Consider the following 21,379-nt stretch of genomic DNA (forward strand, 5'->3'; position numbering starts at 1 on the left):
TTCCTTTCCCCTGTTTGCTCCATCCTGTTCCAACTGGGCTTACAGAGATTCTTTATCTGTTTTGGTTTTTATAAATGAAAGAAAAAAGCTCCTATTGCATAGGAGCACGTTTTTGATGCTGATTATTTTATTCTTGGTTCACGTTTCACATATTTTGGAATATTATTTGCCAATATTTTATTCTTTCCCCTCTTGCCTTCCCTCTCCCCCTTTAACTCACATTTCCCTTTTACCCTGCTCGCTGGACGGGTTGCATTTTCTTTCCAAGCTGGAGCCATTGCCTCCCTGTGCATCAGAAGGATGGGATTATCTGTACTTCTTTCAGACCTGAGGCATTACTATTTCTTCCCCATACTCAGCATCCAATTGTCTGGATCTATCTGGGTCCTAAATCCATCCTGAATTGGTTTCCTCGCTGGCAGATTTGTGTGTTCCATCTTGTTTTGGGACCTGGCTTTCATATGAATATCTCAAATCATTTTCTATTTTTCCAACTAGAAGTTTTATTACATGCAGACAATCTGTGTGTGACTAGAGAAAATGAGAAGATAAAGGGTTGATTGAAAACACGTCAAATGCTAGTTTTTGCCGGGGTGCAACAAAAGTGGGTTTTATTGTGAAGGAAGCAGTGACAAACCCTCCTGTTTTGAATGGATGGTCTCGCGTTGCCCTCTGGTAGAGAAATGGTTAAATTATGCACTCGTTGGAGTATGAAGGCAGTTCTTCTTTGCTGACAGATAGTTTGACCAGTGTCAGGTTATCCCGATGCGTTCAGCATACCTTCATTGCATCATAAATAAACCAGACAAATTACTTTTTTTTCCTAGGGTGGAATAAGCAGGAGGAAGGGGAGGGATGGGGATCGGGGCAGATGGGGGTTCGGGGGGGCTGTGAAGAATTAGAAGGAAAAGAAAAAAGAGAGAGATCTTTGCAGACGCTCTATGAATCTCTGCTTGGCAGCTGAGAACAATGAGAAAAGCAAGCAATTACCTCGAATCCTTCCCCTTATCCAGACATAGGAAATATATTCCTGCCTGAGCCTTTTTTCTCGTCTCTCTCTCCCTCCCTCCCTTGCCCTCCCTCTCTTCCTCTCCCCCTCTCCCTCTCTCTTTCCCCCTTGTATATCTAATTTAATTCTTCGAGGCAAGGCAGATGTAACAAAGAAAGGAGGGTCTGTGTCGATGGGCCACTTCCTACTGCAGGATGAAGCCTTCCTCCATGGCAAATGTCCTTTTCCATTCCCTGCCCTGGCAGACTTCTGCAACCTCTGCAGCAGCATCCATGAAAAATGGAAGGTGGTGTATAGCTCAAACTCTTTTACAAATTCCTCCCAAATAAAGTGGTGTGAATAGTAAATCAGCCTGTCTGGGCGCAGGAGGCCAACATGTTCTTTACCTTCAGAAATCCATCCCAGAGGTGCAAACACAGCCCTTTCTCCAGATTTCCAACTACCGTATTCAGTGGCCTCCTTGCTAGGAGCTTCTGTATTCTCCTGGAATTCCTATGGGATTTCAATTCTTGTTCTTGAAGCTTTTCCACCCCCTTATTTCCAAAGCAGTGTTGGCAAATATTTCCTGAGGTTGCAGGGTGTGTGGCAGGGCTGTCCCTGGGTGCTTCCCCTCTGGCTGTCCCTGCCCTGTCGCTCTGTTACTGGGGTTACCCGTCTGTGACCGTGATGACCACGTAGGACCTGCATCTCCCCACTGTGCCCAGAGGCTTCCAGTTGAGAGAACAAGAGTTTGCATAAAGGTGTTTTGGCCTTTTATTTGCTGGTAAACCTTTTAGCTAGCTGATTTCTTTTCATTTCTGAAGGAACAAGTAACACAGCGTGCTTTCTGATGGTGGAATCCCTGCTTTTCTCAGCCAGCCACAGTGCATCCACCAACACCCAGTGGCACAGGGCTCCCCTGGGGTTGTGATGTGCAGTGCCAGGGGTGCCCAGTACCTGCTGGCAAGGCTTGCCATGTGGTGATGCTGCCCCATGAGGCTCCCAGAGCCAGCACCAATATATGAAAGCAGCCTGATGACCGTGTCCCGCTGTCCCTGCCCGGACGGGGCTGCGGGCTGTCCCTGCCCCAGAGCTCCATGGCCCCACAGGGTACTGATGGCAGCTGTGTCCCAACAGCTGGAATATCTGCAGAACTGAGCAAGGGGAGTCTGTGCTGGCTGCATGGGACTGGGGGTGTGAATCCCCCTGTTTGGCCACCTCTCCCTTCCCACCCTGGCATCGGGCTTTCAGGGGGACATCCATAATTTTGTTTGCGCCGTGGTCTCTTACACAGACTTTTTCCTTGCACTGCTTGCAGTCACCCTAACACCTACATATTGTGATCTAGAAGTTGACAAATTGTCTGTTTCCATTGCCTTTGCTTTTAGAAGAAAACTGAAGCCACTATTAGACTTTTAATAATTTAAGATAAAAATGCTGTTTCTTAAGCGTGTTCTCTGGCTATATTTTTACAGTCGGGGGATAGAAAGGAACATTACAGGAAATTTAAAGGAGGCTTTTGGTATTAAATCTTCACCTCTTCCAGAAGATAACGCAATTCTGTAAATCTGTGCGAGACCTTTGTTTAACCCACCCCCCGCTATCGCAGCCGAGGCTTTATAGGCGCCTGTCTCGCTGCCACTCACACGCCGTGTTTTACATAATACCCTTCAGCATCACTGATATTAACCTTGATGGCATTATTATTGCTATTTACAGTTCATATGCTGGTAATGGTAAACCTGAATGGGATTAATAAAATAAATTAAGTGATAGAAATATTAATGCTATTAACAATCAGTAACAATCGCTGACAGCACAAGAAAAGGAATAACCTGCCATTAACCAGGCAGGGTAGGGTCTCTCTCGCATATGCATAAAGGTACATGACACTTCATTTTGATAAACCCAGGATTAATTTTCTTTCAGGTAACAACTTTTCTGGGGCCTTCATGCTTTTCTGTCTCAAAGCTGAGCTCTTGGTACATTTCCCACGTCACTTTTCTGATGACAGAGAGCCCAGTATGCTGCAGGACAGGCTCCGGGCAGGAGCTCTGCCATGAGGACAGACCCCATGGGCTGCATCTGATGATGGTGAACTTCATCAGGTTTTATCCCACAGGGGTTCTGGGCTTTACAAAGCTGCTGCAACACATTCCCTGTGCCCTGAGTTTGTTTTTCCAGGAAAAAAAATGACACCCTGCTTGTGTGTGTGAATTTACAGGTAGAAGACTGACAGTGACGCACAACTATTCCTTTCTGAATGTGCCATTGACGTTTTCAAACAAGGGAGATGCATCCCAGTCGAGGGTTAAGGGGCTCCAGTGCAGAAGCAGTAGCTGGTCAATGTCATTTTGTGTTGATCTGATGCTGCATGATGGGCACTGCTGGGGACCCCTCCTCTCCGCTCCTGCCACCGCCACACCAGCTTTGCAATGGGAGAAGGTGGCTGTGAGAGGAATGGTGGCTGCTGGGCTTTTTAGGGGGAGTTGCTGAGATTTTGCCAAAGCCCTTGAGAACAGAAATACTGGTCTGTCTTCCTTTCCTTCCTCACAGGAAGTTTTTCCTAAGGCCAGAGCCCAGGTTTATCAGGTGTGGCCTTGTTTCAGCTGGTTTCTGCCTGTGTACATCACTACTCACGGGGTAGATGCTGAGGCTGCTGTGGAGTTTATTTAAGTCCACTGGAAAATTCCCCATCTAATAAGGTGGGCAAAGGTTGTGAAGAAAAAAGCATCACTAATATTTTTCCCCTTACAAATGCATCTTGCCAATCCTTTACAGCTGGCTAAAAGCTAGGATTTCTTGCACTAAAAAAGAGAGACCATAAATAAACCAGTGCAGGACACCTGGAAAGAATAAAGTGCCCTGCTCAACCTTGCTGGGGAGGAGGAATCAGTGTTGGCCTGACTGGTGCAAGGAGGTGGTGTGGGAGAAGGAGCCCTGGCTCAGGGCTGGACTAGCGAGGAGATGCTTGCAATTGTGTTCTTTCATAACAATTTATCTGCTGAAACACAGCTTTTTTGAAGCTATCGATATTAGTGTTTTGCTGAGAGTGCTTGCCACTGTTCAGTAGTGTTGTCTTTATTCAGAACAGAGGCTGAAACCTGTTTCTCAATATAAACCCAAATCTCAGCCTCTTCAACCAGCAGGAAAGGGCTCAGCTGCAGGAGCCGCTCGGGGCAGAGGGCTCCTGAGAACCTGCAGATCAGCAGTGTTGTGTGGTGGGGTGACTCTGTGGACTGTTCAGCTCTTTTTTCCTTCATGTTTCAGATTATCTTGTGTCCAGATTTCAAATGTGTGGGATTTTGGCCATAGTGAGAAAACTCCTCTTTTAGTAACTTATGTTCTCTTTGCTTTCTGGTGGGGAGAAAAAGGCTAAACCACCTGAAACACCCCTTAGACAACCCCCCCCCTCAGTAGAAATTGTCTTCCTCTTGTTTCTCAGAACCCTATTTTAGAAGTGACTGAAGAGGAACAGCAGACTTTGATCTGGGGACATGAAATATTGTCACAAAAGCCCATTGTTTCAGGAACAGACCTTATCTCTGATGCACTCCCTGCCACTCTCAGAACCTGACACTCTTACCAGAGCACATCAGACCTGTCCATTGGTTATATCTACACAGGGAGCAGATAAATAAGCACACACACTTTTCCTCAGCCAGGGAAAAATCCCCCAGCCATTCCTGACCCACCATCCGGAGGGGCCCGGTGCCAGCGATGCCCTTTGCCGGGCGCCTCCTGCTGTTGCCGTAGCAGGGGGTGGTGGCCGTGTGCAGGTTCCCTTCTGTGTGTCCCAGCAGAGCCTCTGCTGTCTGCTCCATTCCAGGAATGTTTCTCACCAAGGTGTATTTAGTGCTTCTGCACATTGTCTCTGTCTTTGGTGCTCCACTGTCAACCACTACAGCATTTCCTCTGTGGTTTGTTCTCTTTTGCCTGCTGCTGTCCCATTCCCTCTCTGATGCCACAGCCTGGGGTTGCTGTTGCTGATGGGGTGGCAGCATCCCAGGTGCTGGCTCACAGAGGGGAATGGGAGGGATTGCTCTTGCTCATCCCAAGTGAAGCCACTACAGGCAGGAAAGCAAACTCAGCAAAAATGGAAGCCAGGAAGTAGTCGTGTTTTGCAGATAGTGTGTCTGTACAGAGCTGGTGTGTTTTAGTACCCATTGAACACCAAAATGGCAGTGTGGGAGCACATCTGGAGAAAGGTGATTCCTTTGGTGCTGGAATTACAGAGTAGACTTGGGATGGGAAGCAAATGTGACTTGTTACATTTACACTGGCCGCACTGGTCCGTTAGCCGTTGCTCAGCTCCCGTCAGCGCTCCAGCAAGTGCTGTGGCTTATTTGAGGAACAGTATTATTTTCTGTTTGGTTTGTCCTTGGTGAATTTAAAATGGCTGCACTGTGCTGTAAGATGGAGCCTCACTTCTGTAGAGATAGAAATGGAATTAGCAGACGTAAATGGCATTCAAAATAGCGGCTCCTGCTTTATCTCATTGCACTTTGCCTTCCTCCTGGGTTCCTCTCCTTTCCTCATCAGCTGTCCCAGCCCCTTCTGAGAGCGTAGCAAATACTCATTTCAGTGGAGGTTTTTTTTATCCACTGGTTTAACTTGCACATTTCTGCTTCTCTTGCAGCAAGGCTGTGAGGCTGCTAGTTAAAGTTACAGCATGCTCTGGGTTTTGCTGCACACTTCAGCTCAGAAGGCTTATCAAATGTCCTGGGAGGACTCACCCCAGGGCAGGGCCTGCCACGAGAGGTGTAAACTTGGCAATCATTTTTTTTTTAGCATTACAAAAAAATTGTCAAGACACAATTGAGTGCACTATTTTTACCTTCCCCTCGTTCTGGCTCTGCACGTCTCTAAGCACCTTCAATTCCCAGTTATTTTAGTGCTCACCACCTAAGAGCAATTCAATGTCTGAAAGGTTTGGATCCAAAAGGGTTTTGTGAGAATAATGCCAGACACGTGGGGGAGGGGGTCAAATGATCAAAGAGAGGGAGTTTAATATTGTTGCCTGAGCCTGGTTCGAGATGCATGTTTGCTAAGCATGGCTTTTTTAGGCTTTTTCCCTCTACACTGACTCAAAGTCAGCCCTTTGGCAAGTCCCTTAACCCCTAAATCTGTTTTTCCATCTGAAACCAATAACGCCATGGTGATAAGGATTCTGTAAGTACTAATTCTTCGTATTGTTATTCATAATTCTACTCCAAGTTGGGCTGGCGTAAGGCATAATTGTTTTTATTAGAGAATAATACTGGAAACAACCATTTATAAACCTCAGTAAATCTGTAGAAACATTTACCCTCAAAGTTTCATGAAGCTTTTTATGATTTCTGTACATATGGTGGTTAACATTTCCAATTAAGCTATCATACATGCTGCATATATTATGTAATTATACCAGACACAGAAGGAGCAACTTAGAAATTACAAGACAAGGACACATACACAACAAAAACTTAATTAAAATTGTGAAAGCCATAAGAGGCAGAGAGAACAACAAATTCCAGGAAATTAATAGTCTAGATTAAAAATTATTCAGCGCCTTAACTCTAATGGGAAACCATTTTAGTATTCAGCATTCCATGTCAATATTGGGTGTTTAAATCCTGAAATGTGAATTTCCATGCTTTTGTGACATTGACTCACAATCTTAACGTCCTTTTAATGTACTTTTTGTTGTGTAAATCTGTGTAAGTACCATCAGTCATCAAACTTGACATCTGACGGCGTGATGTAGACCCAGCCTGCATGTATTAGGGCTTTTTGTGTTTGTGCAGTGGAACCTACTTACACAAATTCCATTGAAGGCATAAACCTGTTAAAGGAATACATTTTCTTTACTCTGAAACAATAGACCTGGATCAAAGGAACATCCAGGGAAAGAATAAGTCATTTCAAAAGATAAATTTCTTCTCTGCAAAGAGGCAGGATGTAGGAAGGGTCTGACCTGCTGGAGAAACAAATCTGTTGACTTCTCAGGGCAGTGTGCAAACCAAATTACAATATGGATGATCGCTTAGAAATTATCAAACAGGAATCCAGCCAACACTTTGCACTGTCAATGTACTGCTGTGGTTTGAGGTGAGTTAAAAAAAATGGAAGGAAAGTGTGACTGAGACCATTCCCAGTGCCCTTACTGGGGTTCTGTTGTGCCTCCCCTCTGAGCTGCGGCACATGGCCAGAGCTTCCCTTCCACACGCCATCAGAACAAGCAGGAACCCCCAACTTGCATTTTTAAATGCATTCAGGTTTTAAAAAATGCTTCTCCTATGTCCACAACCAAACAGCATGGGACAAGAATACAGAAGGGGTTTGAGGAGGGTGGGGCCAGCCCTGTCAGCTGATGGGCAGGTGGGGTTTGGCTGTCCAGGGTCTGCTTTGCTGAGCACTCTGTTTCTTCTCAGCAAGGACTTAACAGCAGATGTGGCAGTGGCTGGGGATCTGCAGGGGAGTCTTTCAGCTCGGGTGGTGATGCCACTGTCACCATCACAGTAGAGGCATTTTCCAGCCACTCAACAGAGGGGATGGAGTTGGGAGCCTGTTTCCTAAAGCCTCTGTCCCACAGCAGCTGCCTGCAGCCTTCTGCTCCTGCCAGCCTTGGGGAAAGAGAAGAGAGGGAAAGGGAATGTTTTATTTTAAAGATGACTGTGGGGAGGTCACTGACAACTGCCAGGGAAAAGCTTCCTCAAGTTCTTTTTTTCAGTATATCCTCCAAAATAATTTTTCCAAGTGTATAGGTGGGCACAACATGCACAGAAAATGCCCCCAGCCTGGTGACTCTCCCCAGTCCTGCTGGAACCAGAGGCGGTCCAGCACACTGCTGGATTGTGCTTTCCAGCAGGGTGCTTGCAGGGACACCCAGCCCACATCTATGCAGGGAAGCCCCAGGTGACAATAGCTGTGCCGAGTCCATCCCTGTGAGCACCAAGCAGTACAGCACCGCATGTCTCAAGGCTGGGTGTCCCACAGCCTTCTTGGAGGCACACTGCGAGTCCTGCATTGCCCTGCACAAGGAAAACCTCCTTAGCAACGTGGGTGGGAGTGCAGGTGCGATGGACAGTGCCAGGCGTGGGATGTGCCCCAAGAGGCAAAGGGCCTTGTTTGTGCTCGGTGCCGCTGCACAAGCCGCCAGCCCCTTACCCGCTGTGGCACAGGGAAGGCATTCGGGTTCCTCTGTGAATTCAAAAGACACTACTTATCCACCCGGCAAACTTGAGCTCTAAGGATACTTGTGTGGGTATCTGCTCTGTATCTGGCACTCCTAGCTGGAGTTTTGGCCAAATTCCACTCGTGAGCAGATTCATTGCTGTCATTTGGATTTGTAGTGGCAGAATTTGCCCATTATTGTGTTACTTTAATTCCCTCAAGAATCTAATGAAAATTAAGTGAAAAAATAAGGCTTTCTGTATTCTATTTTCAGAATGATGGATTGATAGAAGGACAGGCGACTTATACTTGTAGGTTGAAGATTTTATGCATATATACATAACAGATATGGAGACAGAATTTTTCCCTTATGGCAATGGAATGGTTTTGATAGTCTTCATTAAAATAGATTTGAAAATACCATTTGTTTTATGTTTAAACCTTAAATTAAATTTTTCAATAATAAAGTATGCTTATTATAACCCAATTCTATCAATCACTGGAATGAACAGCACATTGGTGGGTTCAAGCAAGTAAATAAATGTGTTATTTTATTGCATGTCAGGAAGGTTTATTGGGTGGAATTCTTCCCTCTGAACTGGTGGGTTAGAGGTTTAAGTATCGTATCAAGGATTTGTACTACCGCAGAGTGCTGATCCTGCCTCTCAGTGCCTCAGACAGAGGGTGGCAGTTCAGGCAAGGCGGAAAAGCACGTTGCAGTCTGTCCGAGATGGAGGTAGTGTGCTCGTGGTTCCTTTTGAACAGGTGCCTCTGAGAGCCTCAGTAAAGGGTACCTCTTTGTAGGGATGGTATTTTGAGATGTGTGTGATGTGTGGTATTCTGCAAGGATGTTTATTGAGTTGCTGCTGAAGAGCTGGCTGCTGAGTTTCTCTAGGGTTATCCCGGTAGAGAAACTGATTCTTTAAACAGGTGCTTGAGGAGACCCTGCATAAGAATGTAGCTTTAGATAAAATACAACGAGGTTACATTTCTCTACTGGAAACAGGCATAGCTATGGAGAGCATCTTGCTCCTCGGTCAGTTCGGGGTTTTGCACTGCAAAAACCTGGCAATGTTTTTCCTTTGCACTATCAAGTAATTGCCTACAGAAGGTGTATCACTGCTGCAGGACAGCTGTTCCCGAGAGGCATCTAAAGTCTTCCAGACGTGTTTGAGTTGGGCTGCAAACCTCCATGTCCCAGGCACTCTTCTGTCTCCTCTAGGATGGAAGCAGCTGTAGGGAGGAGGCACAGCCACTGTTCTGCTCTTGCCTTTCTGTGCTTTCTCGCCCGTACCAGGCCACATCCCATTTTCCTTTGCTGCCAGCACGTGTACGGAGCACAGAAAACACCCAGAGACGGCTGCTGTAGCCATGGGGTGGGAAACATCCCTCCATTGTGTCCTGCTCCGACACTGGCTCTGCAGCCTGGAGTTTTGCTGTCCTTGCCCAGCCCAGCCCACGCTGCCGTGGGTGCAGGACGGAGAGCCCTGGTGCAGAGCAGCTCTGTGCCACGGCAGGCACACGCTGTGCTCGCTGGCTCACGGGCAGATGGTGCAGGTCACGGAGCATAACTCTCATTAACTCAGAACCGAAAGCCTGTGCTCTTGCATTCTGCAATACTGTGGCCTGTGAGTGCTCTGTGAAAGGAGACCCAAATAAATCATATTACAGTAGCCTGGAGAAGAGGTCACAAATCTTTTTGAAGAAGAAAAGAGCCACTTCTGGCCACTGCTGAAACGTGAACTTCCACATGTATCCTGTTATAAAAAATGAATTCCACGTTGGGGAACTTATCGACATGTTTGGGCATAGCTCACAGACAGGGCGAGCTACTAACACTCCAATGACACCTTCCAGATGTTCTCCCCTCAGCAGTGATCTGCCTGCTCCAGGCTGGCTGGTTGCTCCGTGGAAATCCCTGGGCAGGCAGGACGACAGCTGCCAAAAGCCACTGACAGCTTTGGCAGAAGTGGGGATATTCTGGCAGGTTGAATAAGTTCTCAGTATTTTGTGTTATCTGTCATTAGCATGGCTACAATGAAAGAGTAGGGACAGAGTTCAGAGCTTGCCTCTTGTTCAAATGCAGAGAGGATGTTGTCCCTCCACCCCCTCCTGGGGAAGCAGAACCTCCTGCCCAGGTTCCTGTTCTTCCAGCCCATGCTGATCTCACATGGAGCGTGGACCTACACGCACATGTGGACGCCAAAGTATGAGCAACTGTTAGAGGTGGTGATGTAGCAGATCATCAACTACCCCGAGTGTCACGGAGAGGAAAACCTCTCTGACAGGTTGAAGTCTGTTACCAAATTAATGGAAAGCAGGAGAAGGTGAGAGGTGCTTCCTACAAGTTATTTCAGCAAAGTATGTCGGTCTCTGTGTGCAGTGGTTAATTCAAACTCCCTGGGGTCTTGGTGGGCTGCGAGGCTCCAGCCTGCAGCTTCCAGGCCCCCGCTCTCATCAATGTCTGGGGATCTGTCCCAGCTGGCAGCCCACCCGGCTGCTGCTGTACTGAGGCACTGTTGCTGCTTCCAGGGCACTGTTGCTGCTTCCAGGGCACTGTCACTGCAGCAGGGCACTGTTGCTGCAGAGCTCACATACTGGCAGAAACTTAAATAAATATTTTTCTCCAGAAAGACAAAGTTAAAGGAGAATGTGTTTCACCAAGTGACAGGTGAAACTCTTTGTAAGGACGTTCGGAGATGAAACGCAGGAAGCAGAGCTCGCACAGGGCTTTTGTTTTACAGAATTTACAAAAGCACAGCCAACAGCTACAGCAAAGCCCACAGAAGTGATTACTGTGACTATGAACAGTGCTGAGGAGAAGGGGGTTATCAACTCAAACAAGAAATAAGATAATCTCTGATCTGGGCTGGCAGTTCCTGGCCCTCTCCCCACTTTTTTGCCCATGGGAAATAAAAGAACTGAGAAGAACAGAATGTGGGTTTCAGGAGAAAGAAAAAAGGCAAAGTTTAAATTGACTGCAAAGCTCCAGAATACGAGGAAGCCCAACGTTCCTCAGACAGGACATTTTTGGGGTGCAAATGTGACAGTCTTTAGGTTTCTCTTAATTGTTTTTTTGCTGTTTGTGACTTGAGGCTCATGATGTCACTTCATGTTTATCTGTGAATGAACCTGGGTATAACATAATGTGAACACGACAAAGTGTGATGGAATGCCAAGAGCTAAAGAGAAACATATGAGTTCTGGGCTGAATACCTGCTTTACTCTAGTATCTAATAAGAAAGAAGGTGGATGTGGAACCAGGGTGAACAGTAAGAAGAGAAAAAAATTTGGCACGTCTTTTGTTGAAATTCAATCCTCCCCCTCCCTGGTTTGCCCAGAAACCATCTGCAAACTTTTCAATCATTTTTTAGGATACAGTGAATTTTATCATAATTTTGACAACCAAAACCATATGTGCTTTTTCTATTGACAACAAAATCAGATTTGTTCAGACCCCGACGCAGGTAATAAATAACTGGGGACACGCTGCTCCAGCTCCAGTTTAGGGCTTTCTTAAACTATATTGAATATTACTAAAAAATTTAATTTGGGAGGTAAAGTAAACTTCTGAAGAGAAAACCATCTGAGAGAAAGCTTGTGGCTCAATAACTTTCCCCTTCCTGTTAGACCAATTCTGGCTCGGTGTCCTGAGGCCATAATAAACCGAGCCGGGGCTGGGTGTCCGTGCGAGCGGCGGTAATGGGCACGGCTGCTCCTGCCCGCCTCAGCTCACACTGCCCATTGCTCTTAGCAGTTTGGATCTCTGAGGTGAAAAGATTAAATGTGAGTTGAAGTCATTTAGGACATGGTAATACATCAGCTATGAAATACCTTTCCTTACTGGTATGAGACAAGCTAAGCTTTCAGGTGTGACCAAATATTGCCAGAGCCATGCAAAGGTCTTCACCCCAGAGCATCAGAAGAGTCTCACTCTAGGTGGGCTTTGGTGGCTTTGCTTAATCTTTGGGTCTAAAAACGCAGAAAATTTGGAGCACAAGTAGCTGCCTAAAGCACTACAGAGAACTCAGCCCTTTCTTCTTTTGTGTAAGTTGACATGAAACTCTTCCCTCTGTGTGTGTGTGTGTGTCTGTCTGCATGGAGAAAGCTGTTGCAAATGGCAGTAGGCTCAGCTTTTAATCACCAATATTGAGATGGGGAATAGGGCACAGACAGGTTAGCAAGAGCAGTAAACCAAAGGAGCTGGTGAACTCTGTGTCTCAGGCTGTCTGTAACTTGGTCAGGCAACTTTCCTGGTCGGTGCTTTAACAAGCCTTTGAGCTTAAAGGATGAAAATTACTGTGGTGTGGTTACACTGAAGTTTGGGTCAAGTGATGTAAGGAAAAAAATCTATGAATCCATGTGCAGACAAACATATGGTTTTAATATGATTATATATATTACATTAATAAACATGCAATTATCATTGTGTTAGCAGTGATAAACAGCCTTAGTTTTTTATAGTAATGCCTCATTAAGATTGACTTGGGGACTTGGTTGGATCTCTGCCACTTGACTTTGCAGGATTGCTATTTCCCTGTGTGGGAAAGGGGCTGGTGCTCCACTGCAGTGCTCTGAGATCTGACAATGCAAAGCTACACGTAAAGTTCCCCCATTAGGAATGTTTTTGCCTTCCCCTTGCCAAATTCATTTTAGTATGGAACTTCCTCACTCGTCCTCATTAGCCACAGCACTGGATTTTGCCATATTGTGTTCATTTTTTTTCTGTATAACAATGAGATAATCAGAAGGACAAAATCCTTGGTCTGAGGAATTCACTACTAAAATTATCCTTATTTATTATAACAACACCACAAGGCTTCAGCTGAGATGTGGCCTCGGGGTGTCACGTGCTGTGTGATGAAGCAAGAACACAGAAAGTTCTTGAAACCTTCTGGGTCTGAGCAGCACAAAGGAGGAGGAGGAAAGGCACAGAATTTTTCAGTCACGATAATGATAAAATAATTAATATCTCTGCAGGTCTTTAAAGCTCTCCTGGTAAGTTCTTGATGATCTTAACAAATAATCAATTAAAGCCTTCTGAGATTAGTGAGCATTATTATCCCTGTTTTATGGATTAGGTGACTGAGGTACGAAGGATTAAGTTCTCAGCACTGTACCTTCCACACAGGTCAATGCTCCTCCTGCCCCAAACCCTCTTACAAGCACATAAGTCACCAAAACAGCTTCTAAAGCACTAAGATGGCACTGGGAGAGAGCTGGAAGGAAACCTGGCTGTTTGGAGTCTGCGTTTTCATCTGTTAGTTAATACCTCTATTGGCTGCAGCCAATCCCAGTGTTGGTGTCATATTTACAAATGTAATGATATTACTGTGATACTGAAAGGAGAAAGTTGGAGGTGAAATACGGTGTTTGGGAACCTTTGCTGCAATGCTGAGACCCACTGAAGAGATGAAAAGAGTTACTCCTCCAGAAAAGAACAATGCAGCTGAAGACTTGGTTAGGAGTCAACACTAGCAGCATGGCTTCCTCAGTTAGTGTGTGTGTGGGGGGAGTGCTCCAGGGAAATGGTGCTTTACTGGCAGCTTCTCCAAAGCTTGCAGCCCAGGACCTTCACAAAAAACCCCTTCTAACAAATGAATCCACGCCCAACTCCGCCTTCAGGCTGGTGGGAGAGATACAAGATGCTGTTAATACAAGAAGCAGGTGTGAAGTGTTCCACTGTGATTACTGATTGTCTTCACGTGTCTTAATTGATGTGACCTGGTGCACTCAAGGGAGGGACCCGGCGCTTTGTTGGGAGCTCCGGGGAGGTCAGGTGCCTCTGCCACGTTGCAGCAGCAACCTCTTCAGCTGGGGCTGGAGTAGCTCTCTGCTGCTGGGAAGGTTGAAGATGTCTTTGTCCCCTCTTCTCTCTCGGTGGCTGCCCAGGAACAACTGTTGAAGGGCGACTGGTAGTGTAAGGAGATGGTAGAGAGTGTCCTTGAGAGGTGAGTCCAGAAGTGGGTGTCTCTGGCTGCAGGGTGCTCAAGGCACTCAAGTGTTGGGTGGTGAATGATTTTCTGAGGTGGGGGAGAGATAAGATCCCTGCCTAGCCTGGGTCTGCTGCTGCAAGTAATGGCCAATAGATGTTGTGTGTCTCTGCTGGGGTATGAGCCTGTGGCTGTGCAGCAGCTGCCCTGTGGCTGGAGCTGGCTGGTGCCACCACGGAACCCTGCGAGGTCTCTCACCCCAAAGGAGACCTTCGAGTGATGATGTGCCTCCAGCTCTGAGCTGTGTGCATCCGATTAGAGACACCTCTCACCTCCTGAGCTGTGACAAACCACTGCTGGGCCCGGTGTTTAACCTTTCTGCACAGCTGCTCCAAGGAAGTGAACTTTCTTGTTGAACTTATTACACCACAAAAGGAGTTGTTGGACATGTGCTATAGCTGGCAAATCAGGGTCTCTAGGAGATTGAGGGGAAATGTGGCAACTGTCTGACTTGTGAAAGATGCTTTGGAAATGCCCAGAAGTTTTTAGTGCCAAGTGTAGCAGAGGTGATTTTTTTTCTTCTCCTCTGACAGATGCTCTATTTTCCATCCCTTTCTCTGTTTTCTAAAGAATTTCTGGTGCCTCTCTCTTTATGTGGGAATGAAAGATGATGCTTGCTCTGTTCCAGAAAAGTGGTGCATTTTCCTAGAAATACTAGATATCCAAGACAAAGCAGTTTTTGGGCACACTGAAAGGCAAAGCAGATGTTCTGCTTAGCAGGGAAAAATCACATGACTTTTATTTCTGAAGAGGTCTCATTAACACCTAATTTCCAGGTAAAGGAGCAACTTGTTTTTCCTTCCTTTTGGAACACCAAATGAAGGGTGTTTCACAAGTATTTTCTTTAACGTGCTTGAACCAGCAGGTTCCCTGACTTCTTTCATGACTCCCCTCCACCTCTCTCTTTGTCTGTTGTAAATTCAAGCGGTTGCCACCAGTTTCCTTTTCTCTCTTCAATATTTTAATATTGCATCTAATATTTAACAAGCACAGAAGTGATGAAAACGCTACTGAATTTGTGACACAGGACTGCAAACTGAATTTAGGTTGCTAAGAATCCTTGTTTTTAACAGAGACTGGTGATGTTGTGTTGTTTGGGTTTTAAACCAAAGCAGAAACCACTCCAATGGCACTAAAGGAACTTTAAGAGGCTATATGCTTTGCAGGTCTGTGTGCTAATAAGCACAAGAACCCTGTTCTCAGTGCACTTTAAATTAAAACAAGATTACAGTTTCTTTCACAGCTGCCTCGGTTTGGAGGCCAGAGATTTTAAAAAAGCACCTTCTGCATTCAGAAGAGCAGAATGCGATTCCATGAGGGCAGCTGCTGTGCCTGAGCACGGGGTGCAGGGCTGACAGGGTGAGGGCCGGCAAGGGAAGCTTAGTTGAAGAAAGCGCTACTTAAAGTAAATGCTAATGATTTAAAATGTTATTCCTTCTGTGCTTTTAGAGAGAAGGAGGGGAAAAAAAAAGGTAAAAAAGTAATAAAGGCTCCCAGCCTGTACCTCATCTCCAGTCACTCCCGAGGAATTCCCGAGAGAGCATCCAGGCTCCCCTCTCCCCCCCTCTAAAAATGGTGGACCTGGAACCACTTACATGAGAGGCTTAATAAGAGGCAAATGTGTTTTATATTTGGTATCTTGTTAAGTGAAAAAAGATGGATTCTCACAAGTAGTCTCCTGGTGCAGATTTGAGTGGTCTATGCATGCAAATGTTGTGATGCTTCGTCTGCTAGCATCCCTTTCCAGTCCCCCTTGGCCACTTAAAATCCCACCCCCCAGAGCAAGCAGAGATGAAATTGCTTCATTTGTACAATGGATCTGCAGATCCAGGAAACTTGTTTTTATCTGATTTGCTGATAATTTACTCCTCATTTGATTTTTTTTTTTCCCCCCCCTTCTCTTTTATTCCCCCCCCAACATTAGAAGGAAAAAACAGTGTCTGAACTCCCCCCCTTCCCTAAGGAGGGAGGAATTGTTTCACTGGGCTAAGAGTATGATTGAAAGCAAGTGAAAAAATGAAAGACCTACACAAAGATGGCACATTTATTAGGGGACAAGAAAACCCCTTTGCATTGGAAAACTAACAGTAACATTTTTAATTAATGTTCCTTGTTGCTGGATGAGGTGACCATGGGAAATGCCCAGTGTGTCCGTGCAGGGAGGGGTGTGTTAAGCAGCAAAACCTATTCCCCCTCTGATAATAATTTTTATGACCTATTGGTGCAAGATAGTGCCATGCTTACTGTCTGCTTTCACTGCTCAGTGTTGAGGAAATGCATTATAGTTGTCTTTGATCCAGAGATCTGGATTGCTAAAACTGATGGCCACAATTAAAGACAGTCCTGTTGAAAACCTGACCTCTGTCTGCTCTCAACTTCATGTAAACTTTTCAATATGGATGTAATTTAGTATTAAATTACCCATGCTTTATTGCTTTTTAGCACAGCTCTGTCCTGTTGCCTTTTAAAAATATAAAGAGTAACATAAAAGAAAAATTGCAGTGCATCTGCTTAATTATGTAATTATAGACTTGTTTTCCTACATTTGGAAACCCCTTCGGATGCGCGTCTGTGGCGGAGCGGTGACGCTTGGGCTGGATTACTCCTCAGTGTTCTTGGAGCATATGCAGAACAAAACATGGAACTGCACTCGAGAGTTTTGCTGTCTTGAAAAGCTCTTGTTGAAGCTTGCTCCTTTCTTTAGGGCAGCTCAATAAGCCCAAGAGGGTTTTTTTCCCTCAGCCCTTAAAGGTGACATCAGCCTGTGATTTTCACTCTCTGGCCTTGCAGACTTTCTGTTTGAATGAAGACTAAACTCCTCAGCTTTAGCAGATCACAGCAACTGATCTCACCACTTCTAAAAAGTAAAATAAATAAATAAAGTTGAATTTACTGGACAGGAGTCTGGAGACCCCTGTTATCCCGTGTCAGCTGCTGCTGGGTCTGTGCTGGTACCCCCGGCCAGCTCCTCCCTCAGCCGTGCGCTGAAGGTCTGGGCAGGCTGTGCTGCTTTTGCCATCATTTGGATCTCTTGATCCTTGTCTGTCCCATCCAATCTTCCTCCCCCTGCATCTCCTTAGCAAAACAGCCAGTGCTTGATCTGTTGTGCCTTCCTGCAGACACAGGGATCCCACACGTGGTCCTGAAGTGATCTTTCTGTGGCTTTCATGTAGTTTAGCACGTTTATTAGCAGACAAGAAAATTACTGTACATCCTAGGAATAGAACTAAAATTGCTCCCTTCTGCTTGCTGCTTCAGGGCTTCTCCAGCCTTTTGCATTGTTGCTCAGTGTTTCCTTTCCTCTTGCTTCAGTGCTTTACTGTGTGTGTTGTGGTTTGCTGGGTGCATCAGTGCTAACCTGGCCAGCCACAGTCAGGTCCATTTTCCCTGTCATGAGGAGAAATCTCTGTACATGGAGTCTTTGGGCAGATACCACCAAAAGGACAGCTGTGCCTTGATTGCTGGTTTTGCAGCTCCTTATGGTAAAAGATGATAGGCTGCTTGCTGGTTACAGCACTGCTCACAGGTAAAGCAGCAGGCTCATCTTTGATTCTTTAGATACATGCAACCTCTTATTTACCAAACGTTGTTATCCGGGAGGACAAGAATGCATTTCTCTGCATTCAGGCAGGAGCTGCACTTGTAAGCTTCAGTGGAGGCTGTGTGTCAATTCTGCCAAACCTTGCTCAAGAAAAGGTGATAGGGTCTTGGGATGGTGCCTTTATTTAAGGGGGCATGTGCCATCTTGGGGGAACATCTCTGCAAAGGCATGCAAGTGCCATTCAGGGCTGCTGGGGCACAACAGCCCTTCTGGTCACTGGCGTGGCCCAGACATCTGTTTTCCCTCAGTCTGTAACACAAGGAGGAGGTAAAATCCAAGGTGGGGTTTGTGCTGTGTGAGTGTGCGTGGGAGATGATGTGGTGCAGGGGTTTATTTTGTGAGGTTCATCTTGTGGGCAGGGAGCACTTGCAACAAAAGCAAAGCCAAATTGAGATCTTCTTACAGGTGATTCTCCTGACCTCTCTAAGCTGCTTTTTAGATAAGGGTCCATCATCCTTCTGTGTAGTCACGTGCCATCCATCTTCCTGCTGCTGTGTATATTTGCTCTCAGTCCTTTACCTTTCTGGGTGTGTGGCAGGTGTACAGGAGCACGTAGAATGTCTGGGCAGGTAGACAGAAGCACCATGTAACTGTACCAGCCTGGAAGTACCCCAGTCTCAGAAAGGGAGATGATTGTAAGAGCACACATTTCCCAGGAGACTGATGAGTGATTTCTAATGTGAAGACCTATCTAAAAGTTTCACATTGCCATTGATGCCTGTTCTTCTTCCTGCTGTGTGTGTTGGTGTGCTGACAGTGGCGTTGCCTGTAAGGGCCGTGGGGGAGGCTGGCAGCATCCCATGGAGCTGAGGGTGTGAGAGATGTTTGGGGAAAAAAAGTTTCACTCGTTCCCAGCTAAAAGTGGTGGTGTGAGGAAATGGAGTTTTCCACCCAAGTATCTGTCATGATTGAAAATCTTTGACCTTTAACATGAAAAACAACAATTTAATTTTTGAAAGCAGATTTTTTCCCTTTGATTAAGCTGGGCCAGACCATTATCTTTGTCAATGGACTAGGCTGGGGGGTTTTCCCAACACAGAAAAGGAAAGAAAATGCTTTCTGACAAGCTTTAATAAAAAGGCAGTTAAGGGGATGTTTTGTCATGTGGATTCCATTTCCTGGGATGCTGAACCCAGAAGTGCAGAACCTGTGCTGTCTGTGGGCTTTTCATCTAGAGGGTTTGCATGTGTAGCTCTGTAGCTAAGAAGAAAACACAGGAGCAGCTTGAGGAGTGTAACCTACAAACAGCTTGGTGGTCTGAAGGTAAAGTCAGTGCATGTGTGAAACCTAATCGAGAGCAAACAGGGCTTTGGAGAGAAAGCAGCAGGTACATTATCTACTGAGCATTTTGGGGTTTTGCTGGGGAAAGTGTGGTGCAATGCTCAGGTGTATTTCTCACTCCCTCCAGGTCAGGGGCTGTGGTGCTTCCCAGCGCTGCCCCACACGGCACACTTGTAATTACACTGATTGCCTAGTTTGTTCTCAAGTTCTCTGTGTGTGTTTGTGTGTGTGTGTGTTGTCAGCATTTCTCTCTCTCTCTTTATTTCAAATATCTCCAAAGCCCAGATGAGCCCAGTGCTCAGCCATGGAGTGGGCATTCAGTGTGTGTGACGGAAGAGAAATGTCCAGTTTTCATACAGAAACGAGATCTGACTCCACTGGTTTGTGTAATTTTCAGTGTGAGTTAAGCAATTGAGGCTAAGATGTCTGTTTGATATTTAGGGAAAGATTTGATGCTTTAATAAGGGAATCCTCTGCCTCCCTCATCCATCATTCGTCATCCTCATCCATCCAAACACCACTGTAAATTTGTCAGAGCCTTTTCCATATTCAGTGCTTGTATAAATAATGGCTGTTGCGCACAGAGAAAAGGAAACGTGCATTTTTTATTCCTCTTCTGTCTCTGCTCATAGCTGGGGAATTGTTTAGCAGGTTTTTGCTTTCAAAATACCCCATCTCAGCTCATAACATCATTCCATAAGCAAAAGTGTGTTCTGGTGCTGCTCCTTATTGTGGTTGCCACTTGCCAAAAAGCCACGAGTTCGTGAGCTCTTCGATAAGACCCGCAGCAGCCTGCGCTTCATTACTGCGCGCCTTTATCCTCCTTCATCATGTCTTCCCTCTTTTCTGTGCTATCTGAGGGATTATGCAGCTTCTCTGCAATATTCTGAAATTAATCAAACCAAGCAAAACCTCATGCTATATTATCCATCACTGGAGGAGAATGATTTCCACGATCCAGGCAGCTTTACATTGTTTTGTCCAGGGGCTGCAGCAGAATTCCATTAACCAGAACACGCTGGAAATTTGATTTCTCACCAAATGCGTTTGTTAAATATTCACAAACAGCACATTTTTACATTTGATACCAAATACAACCCTAATCCCATTTATTTTTTCTCTTATTTTAATTAGGAAGTGGACAAGCATAATGTCCACTGCTTTCTGTGACTTGTCACCCACTGAACAGCTGCTAAGGCAGCGAGGCTGAGGAAGCTTTGCTGTGCAATGCGAGATGGAAAAACTTAATGGATGCTTCCCCAGACTATTTTATATTTTGTCTATTATATAATCAAGCTCTACAAGTAATTTCTTTCAACAAATTAGTAACCACACTGCAGATTGCAGACACTTAGTTTGATTGAAAGTAATAAAGGGAGATTATCCATAGAGTTCGTTGAATGACGGTTCTGACTTGACCCACTGCCCAGAGAGATAAGAATTAATCTTATAAAACCTCTCCACACTTCCAGCCGCTCTGATCTGCCCAACGACTGCGCAGGGTCCCGTTAGCCCCTTTGTTCTGGGGCAGCCTGGCTGGGGAGAGGGACAGACGCTTTCCACCCAGAGATGTCTTAGTGCCGCTGGTACCCAAGTGACACAGATGATGCAGCTGGTCCCTACATGAGGTGGTGGCAAAGGCTGGGCCGTGCCTGCCTGGCCTCCTGTGACACCACAAGCATGGGGAGTAAAGCTGGAGACTGAGAGGTGTATGGCTGTGTAGAAGACACGAGTACTTAGGCCACGGATATTTTTCTCCCTCAGAGTAAGCTGAAGTCTCAGTGCTGGACCTGGCTTGCACACAGGCACGTTGCTCTCATCATTCGAGTTGTGCCAGGTAGCTTGGACTAGATGATGGTTGTAGGTCCCTTCCAACTGTTCTGTTCAGCTCACCAGTCACAAGGGTTTTCTTCTGAGGAAAGGCATTGAAAGGGCAAGTAACAACAGCAGCTACTGCTTGTTTACCACGGGGAAATGACTGAGAGAAGCTGAATGGAGCTTTAGGTAATTCCAGCTGATACAGAGCTGCTGTGCAGGTTCAAATAGTTTCTGCAACTTGAAGCCTTTTACAGTTGTTTTTTTTTTTTTCCCCCCTTCTGCCCACAAGTTTCTCCTTTGATCCCTGCACTGCCACAGACTTTTCAGGTATTTTACCACTGCCAAAGGTGTTTCCTCTCTCTGAATGGCACTTTAATGAGTGCTTCCACCATTACTGATGAGAGCGCCATTAATTTATTCCGTTCTGCTTTTGCTAACGACTGTGAGCTGTTTACTTGTAATGATCCTGTGTTCCTACTTCCTTCTTGCCACCTTTGGCATTGAGTGTTATATTAAGTGGGGAAAATGAAAATTCCTCTAAAT

At 45.7% G+C, this 21,379-nt stretch overlaps 1 long non-coding RNA gene across 1 annotated transcript in view; it reads left to right on the forward strand.

Annotated features, from left to right (window-relative positions):
- Nucleotides 1-21,379, forward strand: part of LOC133626718 (uncharacterized) — a 209,348-nt gene that overhangs the window by 81,733 nt on the left and 106,236 nt on the right. The gene's annotated exons all lie outside the window — the stretch shown is intronic.

The sequence above is a fragment of the Colius striatus genome, chromosome 14 (genome assembly GCF_028858725.1).
Source record: "Colius striatus isolate bColStr4 chromosome 14, bColStr4.1.hap1, whole genome shotgun sequence".
In the NCBI taxonomy this organism is placed as follows: Eukaryota; Metazoa; Chordata; class Aves; order Coliiformes; family Coliidae; genus Colius; species Colius striatus.